This window comes from Ptiloglossa arizonensis, chromosome 9, assembly GCF_051014685.1.
Source record: "Ptiloglossa arizonensis isolate GNS036 chromosome 9, iyPtiAriz1_principal, whole genome shotgun sequence".
NCBI lineage: Eukaryota > Metazoa > Arthropoda > Insecta > Hymenoptera > Colletidae > Ptiloglossa > Ptiloglossa arizonensis.
In genome coordinates, this window is record NC_135056.1 from 21856152 (window position 1) to 21869290 (window position 13139).

A 13139-nucleotide genomic window follows, 5' to 3' on the forward strand; every position below is an offset into this window, starting at 1 on the left:
CGAACTCGACGGCACAAAAGTCGATAAAGCTCGCGAGCTATCTACCCGTCGACATTCCTATCTCTTTTATCGGGTTCGTAAAATTATACATCGACCGGCCAAAATGCTCTCGTGTCCGAATACGATAAAAGGTCGCGGCGTTCCTTCGACTCGCGAAACGAATCGCTATCGTGCACCGTAAAGGACGAGCCGCCGTCGTCCTCATCCGGAAACTAACCCTTCGACGAAAGGAGGAGAAACTTGAACGTAAAAAACGGTTTACGAGTTTTTCACCAGTTCCGGGAACATCGGTGCCCGATCACCGGTCGTTTAAAATTTGCTTCCGCGAACGCGCCGGGCTCTTATCGGGCGGAAATTTTTCCCGGATTCGTGATCGGCTCGAATCAACGGAAATTCGCCGACCGGTGATAAATTGGCCGAGTGCTCGGTCTCCCAACGAGGAAACAGCTGCCCCGCCATTTTTCCCGTCGAGTCGCGCAATTGCCGAACAAATCGTGCGGTGAACGCACACGTGCCCTTCTTTTTACTAGCTCGAGCCCTGTCACGGTGAACGAATATCGCGCGTACCGTGTACACGGTGACGGTTCGACTGTTCCGATCGAACGCCTCGTAACTCGATCCTCGATGCTCTCGTTCGATAACCCGTCCCAAAATTCGAATCGCGTTTTCGCGCGTGTCGTCAGCTTTCTTCTGCGATACGAACGTTTTTTATCACGAAGATCGATGTTAAGTTGATTCGTACGGATTGGTTTCGTTTCGATTCGAATTCGTTCGGTCAGGTTCGTTTCTCCGTTCGTTTCCATCGCTAGCGTTCCGCGCGCATACGCGTACACCGACGGGGCGTGGGCGGGGAAGAAAAATTCCGATGACACGGGAAAGACTCGCCCTCGGCGATCAGCCCGCCAGGAATATCTTGATTAAACGAAAACCGGATCGGAGCGAGAGTTAAGCGACCTTTCCTTCTGTCTCGCGCGTGTTTAACTTTAATGGATCGATTATGACGGTATTTTCTCCAATTAAAAACGATGGACGACAGTGGCTCGTGTCGATCGATCATACGTTCACAGCGGGAAGTAGCTTAACGTCGTGCCAGGTTCTCTCGTCTCGTTGAGCTCCTCGAAGGGAACACGGGAACGCGAACAACTTGGTAATCCAAGGATGTATCGATCCTGGGTGCACCTTGTCGCGAACGATACCGATACAAGCACAACAGGGTTTCAATTCGGCAAGTTCGCGATTACTGAATTTCATACAACTCGTACGGGAAACGTAGGCTCGTGAATTGCAATTTGTGGAGTTATCTCCCACGAAAATGAATAATTACGCTCGCTTCGGCGCAATGCCCGATGCGGAACGTTCGCGAAATGATCGAAAAGAATCGTTCGTTTCGAAGTGCGCGCAGTCGCGGATGGTTCGGTTACCGGATCGTTGACCAATTAGCGCGATTCCTGATTGGGCAGGGAAATCGATAGGTTGATCAACGAAAGAGACGCAGCCGGGACGACAAACGGCAAATAATATCCGCCAGAGAGTTCCGAGTTTGCTAATATCGCGGTTCGAGCAAGTCCGGGCCACAGGATGCGGCGGCGGCGGCCACTGATTTAATTAAAACGTTCCGAGTGCTGCTAATACTTGTTAAATAACTGCCGTTTTGGAATTACGCGTGGATGGACAACGGTTGGTTTACTCTAGCCCGGAAACGTCTACGTTCGTTCGCGTTTCGACCTTTCGACGTTTCGCGCGTGCGACGCGACCGGTTCGATTCAAAAAAAGTTAACGAGTTTGAGTCACGCGGTTACTTAACACCGGTATTAACAGTTTGGTTTGATTCGCGCGTTAATACTGCGGCGATGCGAGAGAACGAGAGAGAGTGCGCTTTGTCCGGAGAGAATTCGAAGCTTTTGGAACAAGCGAGCGAGCGAAGAGTGAAAGAGGACCGATCGAGGTAGCGCCGTGCTGGGAAATTTTCGGGATTGAAACAGAGATTGAAAATTATGGAGTTGTTCGGAAAATAATTTCGTTTTCCAAAATGGAGAATATATGATTTAATAAAACGTTTACACGCTCTAAAAAAATCGTGTTCCATTTTCACTCAAGAAAAAACGAAATTAGTTTCCGAACGAGGATATAAGGTGCGAAAGAAGAGCGTTTGGACAGTCTTTAGCGGTAATTGGCAGTTATTGGCAATCAAGAGCAGTCGTTGGAAAATCATCGAAGCGCGTCGTATCTCTAAGAACAGCGTAGTCAGCGTAGTGAGCGTAATTAGCGTAGTTGTTAATTGTATGTTTCGTTAATATATCGTTTCACGCATATCCTAGAACTTTATTGACCCTTGTTCTACCACCACCGCTACTTACTTAAATATTATAAAATCTGTACACCACTAACGCGATCGATTGGCACAACATTCGTCGAGCTCTTGTCTAAATTTGTTCAGCGCCCTGTTCTCGTTGCGCTTCCACAAATTTTCTTAAAATTCCTCCTCTCGTCTCGCACGCCTCTCCGTTATCAATTCTCCTTTCCGATTAATCGGCTCCGACGCACGCTTTTCCATTCGTTGCTCGACGAATGGTATTCAAGGACCAGGGTCCCGATATTTTATCTAAATTATCGCGCACGATTTCCGTCACATTTTTCAATGATGTCTCCGCGCGAAAGAGCTCGCGGAAAAATAGCGGACGACGCGTAACGTCCCGGGAAAGGGGACGAGACGGATGTCGGAGATAACTCAGCTGTGACAGGGGTTAAAAGTTGAACCGACCTAGGAGCGTGCACGGGGCAATCTCGCTAGGGCAAATCGCGAGCCAACGACGCGACCAACGAGAGCAATCTCTGCTTCGGGACGAGAGGAGGGCTCTCCTCTCTCTCTCTGTTACGGTTCTTCTCCTACTTCCGAGGAAGGAAGTTAAAACGGGGAAAGTTGAGGGAAGAGATTATGGCGACGGACACGAAAGGTTGCGTCGCGGCTGTGCAGATGCTGCTCGACAACCTGCTCCCGTAACGACCACCGGCAACAGAAGGAACAAGCGTGCTTGGAAATTGTTCGCGAACGGTAACGCGAAAACGGTGTTTAGTTGCACATTCGACGCGCGAATAGAAACACTCTGGAAAAATAAAGAAACTTACGAGGGAGATCCGGCCGGAACGTTTTCTTTCTTTTCTCGCCAAACTTTTCTACTCGCGATTCACAGCCCTTGGAAACCGGTTCGACTTTTATACGAAAGATTTATCAATGTTTTTTCTAATTTAAGACTCGTAAAGGCACGAACAAAATGGTCGTCTACGAGGCAAGAAGCGTTATCTCCGTTAACCCCGGATTCGGTTCTTAGCTCGAACCGATGAACATTTCTACAAAGTTTCGTCGGTGTCCGCGTCCGACGATCCGATGTCTCCCCTCGTTAGTGTCCGCGATCCGCGATGGCTTTATATATTCCATCCACGAGCGTGTTTCCCGCGAAACAACGTCGACAGGGATTCGCTCGGACCGTCGAAGACAACGCTAACGGGTTTTCCAGAGTGAATAAACATCGACGAACCGTGTTTACTCGAGTACGAGTGATCGCGATCGCTGCGACAAATTGAAATCTTCCATTCTATTGGACAAAACGTTTGCGTTGCGCGATTAAATTGGCTTATTTGTCCACCGATCGGGCGACTCTCGACTTACGAAATACGCGATACGAGATTTCTTTCCATTGGAAAAACACGGGACGATACATTTTAACGAACCCGTTGCGGAACACACGTTTCCTGGAAGAAGCACGACCGATCTTGAAAGCGATTATTTAATATCGCGGAGTCGATAAGCCGATGACGCGTCGCGCAAATATTTGAGTCGACCCAACCAACGCGTTCCATCGATAGGTTATCCGTACCGATGTTGCCGGGACCGACTTTCCAAAAATCGACCGGTCGTTGAACACGCGCCACTGAAATATGTAAAAGCGTTCGAGATTTTAATCCGTACGAATACACCCGAGAGAGAGAGCGAAAAAGAGAGAGAACGAACGAACCGTCGATTTAGAAATTATTTAAAAATCGCAGTCGCGCGATTCTTTGTTTCCGACGACGACGAAAAAAAAAAAGAAAAAAAAAGATAAAAGTCCAATATCTTTTCCCAACGACTCGCAATTACTTGGCCGGAAATCGAGCGCACGAAACGCCTTTATGGTTTCGGTCGACGAGAGAAAGAAAGTACGACACGAGAGCAAAGAAAACAGCATCGAGAGACGGCTCCTTGAAAGGAGCCTTCGAGTTCGCCGAATCCATTAAGAACCGTAGTTTGAATACCACCGTAGCGTCCAAGTCGAGCTGTGCTCCTCCGCTACGAGTCCTCGAATGGATCCTTCCGGAAACCGGGGAAACTTTACTACTGTCCGTCGAGGAAGCTTAACATTTCCCGATTTCTGTTTGCACGGAACGCAGCCCGCGTAGTCGCGAAATCCCATTTAAATCCTTGGAATATAACGGAAATTTCGCGAAACGCTTAAATCGTTCGAAACGTCGACCGTTTAGCCATCCATCGAAAAAATTAAATGCCCGTTAAAAATTTACGCACCGTCCTGGCTGTCAGTTGCAGCGATTTCTACTTTTACGAAAAAGATTCTATCTCCACCGGGTAAGTACAATCTGGAACGTTTTAACGCCGATCGGATCGAATCGGTGAGAAATCAAGGTAACAACGGAGAGACGCGCGGATGAAACGTTGCAACGCGCGCGTTTGTCCGTGAATGTTAACAACTTTGCGCCCTTGGTCTCGTTGTCTCGTCCACCATCGAGTTTGTAATGTCTAATTACCGCAACGCGAAAAGATGGCAACCGTGGCGGTCTATCCACTATGTTCTTCGGAAGAAGACATCGTCGTCGGTTCGGGGTGTGGCGGGCGCTAATCAATGTCGATTACTTTCCGGCAAATTTCATTCGATCGTGTAGCAATTACTTTGTCGGTATCGCTAACGAATTCCGCACACGTTCCTCCGTTCCTTCCGTCCCCGGTCGGGGGATAAAAAAGCGAAACGAAAGGGCCGAGGAAAACGTGGAACGCGCAGGACCGAAAACGCGCGAACGAAAACGATCCAATCCGACTAAAACGAGCTTCTTCGTTCGCGGAGAAACCTGGCGCGAGAAGAAACGCGGTTTCGCGAGCCTTCGTCTCGTAGGTAGATCTCTTCCTTCGTGGAATGAAAACGAGTCGGTTCCGCGCTCGTCAACGTTTTATCAATGTTTTCCCCGCTCGTCTTTTAACGCGCGGAGGACTCGTCCATTTCATCATTGCCGACGCGGCTCTTCTACGTTTGTCCTCTAGACGCGTTACACGGTCTGGATGACCTCTGGGAAAATCTTGAGTCGTGTTTCCTCGACGAGCAAGGTACGCGATAAACGATAAATGTATCGATTGAAATATTCAGTTGTTTGGAAAGTCGTTTCGTTTTCCAGGAGAATATATAATTTAACGTAATGTTTGTACGCTCTAAACAAATCGTGTTCCGTTTTCACCGAAGAAAACGAAACGAGTAGGGGCACAAGAGGAGTGGAGAAAGGAATAAAAAACGAACGTACGAAACTTGCAAGAAAACGTAAACTTTCCAAGTAACCGTGATGCAACGAATTGTAGAGAAATCGGTCGATTACGAAGAACCGAACGTATCCATTAACTTCGATACTTTTAACGTTATTTTAACCCTTTGCACTCGAAGCTTTTCTGCTACGAGAAACTCGCACCTCGATGAAATTCTTCGAATCGTGTAATTCATTTCAAACGGAACATTTTCGTTTCAACGTTTCGTATACATACGTTTACGATCTCACAAGAAAGTAGCGATTGAATTTTAATTTCAATTCCAAACCACGATGGTTTTCCGAATTGGAGAAAGTACACCGAATTGATTGACGATCGAGGATCGCCTCTCGAGTGGAAAGAGTTAAAGATCGCGTTTCTTGAGAACGCGCGGCACAAATTTAATCGGGTTTGAATTCAAAGAGTCCGTATTCGTAGAAAGGATAAACGATGTTCGATATTTCGTTCACGCGTAGACCGATGTCCTTCACGTGGCATTCGGAGGTTCTCGATTTCCATATCGCGCTCGTGTCGTTTCGTCGACGATCGGGTGTCGACGGCGAGGAATTAAAATCTTTACGATCGTTTCGCGCGAGTTGGTAAGAGGATCGGGCTCGTTTCGTCGCGCTTAAAGTTCCGGCTCGCGCGCGATTCGCGCCCGCTTTCCGGCTTTCCATACAAACCTCGACGAGGCAGGAAACCCGCCCTTCGCGCGGCCCTCTATTTCCCAGCGCGGCTCGCGCGAACAGGAAACTCGATAGGACGAATTACCTCGAAACTTGTCGAATCGAGGGCGTAAAAAAGCGCAATTAAACCGATGGAAGTTCGTAGCTGTGTTTCGACACCTCGCCCAGATACGCTCCGAACACTGCAGCTACTACGATAACGCCAATTTTCTAATTCTGGTTCCCCCGTGGTAGACGAAAATACGTGTTCTTTTATTTATCGAAGCGCGTCGCCGGGATCGGTACGTGAAATTTTAACCACGCTCGCTCATCCAACTATCCGCTAATTAACGAAATGTTTGCGTTCGCGGTACGTACGCGGAAACGACGCAATTACGGAAAACAGCTCGGCGAGAGAAATCGGCGCGGTGTAATGCCGAATGAAGCGTATCCACGCGCTCATTGACACTTGCCGGGAGGGAACAAGACCGGACTTAACGAGGGGAAACTTCAATTGCGAATTAACGCTCACATAATTAGCCCGTGCCGAGAGCTGGAAACTTGTTAACTATCGACTTTCCTCTCGGAAGATCCCGGTCCGAGAACGCCGGATTACACGCCACGGAAGAATGAAAATCCGATTGCCAATGTAATCGAGGATTACGGCTCTCGGTTTTCCTCCGCCCGGACGGTTCCCTTTCTACCTCCGATTGCCGCATACGTGCTTCGCAACCCGGACTATTTCTTTCGTTTTCACGACGAGTCGTTCCGCGCGTCCTCGACCATCCTGCCACCGAACAACTCCATTTACCCGTGCGATCGCGAAATCAAATCGCGCGTACGAAAATTTTTCCAAACGCGCGTTACAACGATCCAACGAATATTTCGCTTACCTTTGACGTTATTTAAGCGTTTCGCAACGATCGGACCATTTTGTGGAGAGCGGCACGTATTTCTCGTCCCGTGCGCTTCCACGAAACGCATTCGTCGTTCGAAGACCGCGGACGGTTCTAATGGAAACAACATCCGTCCATCTTGTCCCCGTGGTGGATTCGGCCCCGTTCGACCATCGGACCGGGAAATAAATAATCCGTGGCTGGCTGTATTCGAATCGAGATACTTCCGTTCTAGTCTCGGCTCGGTGGAAAAACCGCTGCAACGAAACGCGCGGTGACAGTCGCCCCGTGTATATTCATCGAAGAGGCGTGACGCGCGCGCAGCCGACAGTAGAAACAGAAGAGTGATCTCGCGTTGACTTTCCAAGTACAACAACGGGGTGGAACCACCCCGCGGAGGGCCATTACTCACCGGCCGTGTCCCGCCTGTCGCGTACAATTTGTTCGACTCGCAGAAGCGAGAAGAAACGACAAACCTCGCGTTGCCCGGTGACAGATGAGCCCGTAGGATCGCGCGGCAAAAAGGACTAAATGGTCGATGTCGACGAGGAACCGCGCGTAACGTCTCGGGGCTTCTTTCTCTCCACTCGGCGAGCATCGAAAACGTCCCGCGTCATCCTCGTAACAATAATTTCGAATAAATTCAACGCCCACCTCGAACACTCGGCACGCCTGGAACCTCGACGTTCGTCGCGCGTTCGTCGCGCGTTCTACACCGTGGGCGAAGACGAATGGTAACACCGGAGTCGGCACCGGGGGGTGCTTTTTTCCGCGAAAATAAATCGACACTTTGGAACAACGTTTTTCAACGCGAAGCTACGTTCGCGAGGAAATCGAACCGGGAACCAGGAGATCGCTCCAATCGAAGAAACGCGAACAACCGTGTTACCCCGAACCATCACCGATCACCCATCGTCCATTATTTTCCATCGACGTTACCGTCTACCCGGCGCGAGCGTTCCACGAAAAATATTTCTCGTCGCGTTTTCCAAATTTATTTCTCACGATTCCGTCGGCCGTCCTCGTCCACTCTGTGAAATCGAGCGCGGAGCGAAACAATTAACGGGCGGAACACGAAAGTTCCTCGTTCGTGACAAAATTCTTCTCAACCCTTTTCGTAGCTGTGTCGCGCGTCCAACTTGTCTTGCCATTAGCCCCTTTTTAACGAGCACGCGCGAGTAATAAAAAGTGATAAAGGGAGCACGTAAGCGATACTTCCGTGGATTACGAGGGAAGGTATTAACCCTTTACGGTCGACTGGTATCGTACGGGGAGGTAAGGAGTTTTCTCTGTAAGTAGACGACCACCGTACGGGCTCCAGGGCCTACGACGTTGTCGCTTTATCGGACAGAGATGGAAAATATCGTGCACGCGGCCACTACGAGCTTATATTTAACGTTCATGGAGATCGTACACACCGTTCGCAAAGGAAACTCTTCGAGAGGTTAAAGAAGCGATCGAATCGACCTGGAAAAAAATGACTCTCAACACCGCACCGGTATATAGTACACATCGAGTAAACAACTCGTTCGACGACGAGGAAATTGTGCTTCAACGCTACGGGACACCTCGTACGCGCCGAACGAACCGATCCGTCGCGTTTCGGGTAGCTTACACGCGTTTACCCACGCTTATCCCCGCAATATTCCCCGCGAACGAGTAGAACGCAATTCGAATCGCGAAAGAAGAATACGACAAGAATTTTATATTCGTATCCCCCGTTTAAATCGTCCGGAGACTCGTGGAAGCAAAGTTCCACGTACGGTGGAGACGGTGAGCGGGTGGTGATCTTCGATTTGAAAAGAAATACGTCGAGGAGATTGACCCACTCGGGAACGAAGGAATAAAGGTTCGACTCTCTACCGGCGAACCGGAATGAACGGTAAGAAAATAATCCCCTCGATTCTGAACGAAATGCCCGGCTTCCTGCTTCGAGGCTCTTGCACCTCTGCATTCATCCGTACACCGCGGAAGACAGGAGGGGGGTCATCGGTGCACGTGGATATTCATTCAACACCGGAACGCTTTCTATCCGCTTTCCATTCTTTCGTTTTCCTTTTGATTTATTTCGATTCTATTCGCGCGTTCACCGTACGGAGACGACCGTCCCTGTCGTCTGCCGCCGGCGACCAAATACCTCGGGATTCCAGCGAGATTCTCGTAACGCGAACGAATTCGCGTTAACTTCGGGATCTCGTTGTTACCGCGCGAACATCGATCTCGTCGAGTAACAACGCCTCCGAGAATCGTACGCCGAGAATTTGATTAATCCGGTAGCGGAGTGTTTCGTTAAACAAGCACTTCGAACAGCTGCGTTTTGCGAGCGCTCGAATAATCCGTTTGCCGTGTACGATCTACTGTCTCAAAGCTGATCGACGATAAACAGAGCGTCGACGGTGCTTTGACGGCCGGGCCAATCTCGGCTTAAGCCAACACCGTTGACAAACGAACCCGAATCGGAACACCTGCCCCCGAGATGAACGAACTCGGCTCGAGCTTTCCCTACTATTCCGCTCTTTCCTCCTACCACTGCCGACAAATATTTATACTCGTTGCTTCGGATAATCTTCGCATCGTTGTTACCGTTTCGTAATATCGTGTGTGCTGGCCGCGCCCAATATCCTCCGAGAGATCCCACTTTTAGAAAATATCGATCTCTGTTTCGAACGATCGTCGATCTCAACCTATGGCGATGTCTTGGATATTCGTTGCACCCAATATCTTTCGAGAGATCCCACTTTCAGAAAATATCGATCTCTGTTTCGAGTGCTCGTCCAGCGTCCATCTTAACCTATAACGATGTCTTGGGTATTGGCTCCAATATCCTTCGAGAGATCCCACTTTTAGAAAATATCGATCTTTTTTTCGAACGCTCCTCGATTTCAACGTACAGTGATGTCTCGAGTATTGGTTGCACCTAATATCCTCTAAGAGATCCCACTTTTAGAAAATATCAATCTTTGTTTCAAACGCTCGTCGATCTCAACGTACGATGACGTCTCGAGTATTGGCTGCACCCACCACCCTCCGAGAGATCCCACTTTCAGAAAATATCGATCTCAACGATCGATCCAGGGCCGATCTCAACGTACGAATATCCGTAGACGCGATGCCTCGGATATTCGTAAAATTTGTCGCGCGTAAAAAGCGACGATCGGTTTTTTCTTCTCCGGAGATCACACACTTGAAACGCGCGGACCGCGTTGGAATTACGATCCAATTCATTCGCGAGGAGGACGAGCTCCGTGGACTTCCGGTTCCGGTGAACGGGTCGAGACCAGCTGCGGAAACTGCCCCAAGATTTAATTGCGCCGCGAAAGAACCGAGAAGCGGGTGAATTTACCCTCCGGAAAAGGGCAGAACGATGAGAGGGTATTTAAAGTTTACGGACAAGCACGGGGGCCAACTTTACGCCGCGCTAAACAAAAGCGTTGACTCGCGAGGGGACAAAAAGCTCGAAAGTTCCTCCTACTCGAGCTCGAGGTGTACCGAGGAGGTATTCCAGAGGAGTGGAACGAACGAAGAAGAAACGTCGGTGAGGAAAGATCGGTGGTTGTCGGCCTTCCAAGGACTTCGATACCCTGGAGATCGTTTCTTCCTGTTTACCAGACTTCCGCCTCCTACTTTCTCCCCCTTTCCCGCAAACCTCGACAGCCAATAAGGAAGCTCGACACCTGCTCGCGCAACCTTTGCACCACTCGCATCGTACACCGAAACACAAAGTATCGGTATTATATCGATACTACAACCGACAAATATTCTCCCGCGTCAGTTTCCATTCCTTTGGTATAATTTTTGCGAACTCTACAACCGTGTTGCGCGTTCGCGGCGAGGTTTACGTATTTTCAACAGTTACGCAAAGATTTACACCGGATAGACGAAAGCCAAACGAATATTAATTTCGGTTTCGGTGTTTTCTCGATTCTAAGTTCCCGTTCCGCGCTTTGAAGGTGATATGGAGAGACGGTAGCCATTTGGCAGACGAAAGCCAAACAAATACCGATATTAATTTCGGTTTCGATGTTTTCTCGATTGTAAGTTCCCGTTCCGCGCTTCGGGAGTGATATGTAGGTACGGTAGCCATTTCTGTTTCCATTCGCCGAGCGGAGACAGGTGCCAAGAAAGACACCGTGCGTTTCGTTACTCGGAGAATTCGTTTCGGCGTTTAGGAAACGGGAGAAAAGAAGCCGCGAGATACGAGGAGAAACATCTTCCCCAGCCTCGAGGAAATCGACGATCGATTTCATTCCTTTACTTCCATCCGGGGAGCTCGCCGCCGTCGTTGTTGTTAATCGTTTCGAGGTGTCGGGGCTCGTTCTTAATTCGTTGTCGCCAATGTTCCTTCTTTCGTTGGAAACTCGTTTCTCTCGTTCGCGATTCCTTTCACCGTTTCATTTCGGTTGCAAAGGTTGAATGGAGCTTCCCTCCGATAGCCTCCGATCCGCTTCTACGGTGCACCGAGAGCCCAGGTGCAAAAGAATATCCCGCCATTCTCTGGAACCGCTCGCAGCACCCTTCTCCCGGTGTTCTTCGATCATTTATCACCTTCCTTTGATAATACCGATCCGAATTCCGGCTCTTCCAATATACCAACGTCCCGGGACCAATCTACCGGCTTCGACGCGAGCTTTCGCCAATAGCTGTCGGAATTCGCGCTTTAGTTCGCGCCAAACACCGTTCGTTCTTCGTCCCTCGTTCGCATCGATTCTGACTCGCGGCGAATAGAGCATTGTACGGGTGCAACGACGTCTTCCCGCGTGCATTCTACCCGGCCACGCGAGTTATCGAATTCGAGTCCCAACGTCGGCTTATTATCCAACCTTGCAGCGCAATAGCTCGTTCGACATCTTCGCGGCGTCGAATCACATTTCGAGACGTCTACTGCGACCTCCTCGTCGACCGAGCGGAGTACGCGCTACGATCGAACCGAAACGATCCTTTCGCGGAGAATCGGAAACACGTACGAGACAATAGCGATCGAACGGAATTTATTCGAAGGAATGGACTCGAGAGACTCATCGAGAGGGAACTCTTCTCTCACCGACTCGGTAATACGATCGAGCATACCGAGTATACATTCGGTCTTGTCGATACCGTCTCGACGAAGCTCACATCTCGAGTGCTCGCGATGATAAATATTGCCGATAGAATTCGACGATTTTCGTATTCGATCGACCCGCCTTGACCCGTGAAACGTCAAACTGGAGCAATCGTGTCCACGCTTCGGGCACGAGTGACCAGGACAGTGGGAGTGAAACGAAAAGAGTGTGGGCTAGACGTTCTTGGAACTTCTCCCACGAGCCGATTCTTTCGTTGACCTCGTCGTAACTCGATAATGTACTGGAATTTCTAATGTCGCGATACTTTCGGTGATTGATCGTTAGGACGTTACTGTTCTCGGTGTTACGGCAACCGTGGTTCAAATTGTACCGCGATTGGATGCGCGCTCGAGGAACGCGGAGAGTCCACGGTGCCCGCGAGATTCAATGAAAAGTATCACGTTCGCGAAACGCGTCGGTGGACGCGTGTCGCGTTCCACGCGCCCCGCACGAACACGTACAACGGAATTTTCAGCCAAGAATTTCGCATCGGAATGCATTTTCAGCGCGAACCGCTCGCGGGTACACCGAAAGGAAAACGAAAAAGGGGAAATTGAAGTTCGAATTACCGGGAGGACGGGATGCCCACGGTTCCCGGTGACCGCGAACAAAATGGAATTTTAAAAGAAGCGCGAAAAATCACCGGGCCGCGAAATTGGAAAATGTCTCCATTTCGAAAACGAAAGCTCATCTGAAAACCGAAAAATCTTCGAGATCTCTTTCGACTCTCCGATTTCAATCGTTGGACGATAAATCGATTACGCGACATCGTCCCAATTTTATTTTCTTACGAGTTTAACGATACAATTTCGTCGTCGGTTAAATAACGTTCTCGTGTTTCTTTTTTTTTTTCCAACTCGATGTTGCAATACCCAACGATTTACGAGCCCGTACACGCTACTCGTATTCCATTGTATATTTC

The 13139-nt window shown here is 49.4% G+C and overlaps 1 protein-coding gene across 3 annotated transcripts in view; it reads right to left on the minus strand.

Annotated features, from left to right (window-relative positions):
* LOC143150959 (CD151 antigen) overlaps window positions 1-13139 on the minus strand; it is a 70606-nt gene that overhangs the window by 30903 nt on the left and 26564 nt on the right. The window contains exon 1 of one of the 3 annotated variants that reach the window (XM_076319595.1): window positions 7116-7269. The exons of the other annotated variants lie outside the window; for them this stretch is intronic. The gene's annotated coding sequence lies outside the window, so the exon portion shown is untranslated. Of the gene's footprint in view, window positions 1-7115; window positions 7270-13139 lie in introns of those variants that run through there. 3 annotated transcript variants of the gene reach the window in all.